Genomic DNA, 680 nt, shown 5'->3' with positions numbered 1-680 from the left:
GCGATGGCACGATAGCAAGTAGGCCGATGGGGAGGTAACAGCGACAGCGAAAATGTTGATTGATCTTCTATTACACTAATATATTGTATGATGTATACATATACATTAATATAGCTATTTGTATGTATACATGCTGACAGATAAATGTAATCACAGGAATGATAATGGTGATAATAATGGCAGTATCAAAATTCAGTTTCTAAATTTCTAGTGTCTAAATAATCTTATGAAAGATTTTTTTTTAATATAAGGAAAATTGAATAAATTCATAAGATAAATTAATAAGGGGTTAACTGATATTAAATAAGCCTACTTTTCCCTTCCTCTGTTTCATTGTATAAACAATGTATAAACAGTGATCCAATATCAGTGTTATAATCCTTATTGTGATGAATAAAGTAATTGATGAATCCACATCTATTTTTCACTACGTTTAGTCCTGGCGAACTGCAGTGCCATGATTATATCCTCTGATGTTTCAGTTGAGAAGACTTAACTATATAGTCCTTCGTCTACTTATGTACTAACTCAAATAGTAAATTAATGTGTCAGTTCAGTGATTTCCTCCCGGCGGTAAAGTTTATTAGTGGGAAATCCTAGCAAAAGGTACTCCAAGCTACATGTCCACATTGTGTTCATTACTTGCTGACCTTGCTACGGAAGAACGCACACGCTCATTA

The 680-nt window shown here is 33.2% G+C and overlaps 1 protein-coding gene across 1 annotated transcript in view; it reads left to right on the top strand.

Moving 5' to 3' along the window:
* The window catches only part of LOC119589193 (histidine-rich glycoprotein-like), a gene marked incomplete in the record, with an annotated part of 8,058 nt that extends 7,644 nt beyond the window's left edge, over positions 1–414 (top strand). Inside the window, 1 exon segment of the mRNA XM_037937790.1 lies at positions 1–414.
* Positions 415–680: the final 266 nt, after the last annotated feature.

This window comes from Penaeus monodon, chromosome 25 (genome assembly GCF_015228065.2).
Source record: "Penaeus monodon isolate SGIC_2016 chromosome 25, NSTDA_Pmon_1, whole genome shotgun sequence".
NCBI classification, from domain to species: domain Eukaryota; kingdom Metazoa; phylum Arthropoda; class Malacostraca; order Decapoda; family Penaeidae; genus Penaeus; species Penaeus monodon.
The sequence above is the reverse complement of the archived record's forward strand: the minus strand, read 5'-3'. Positions and strand labels throughout refer to the sequence as shown.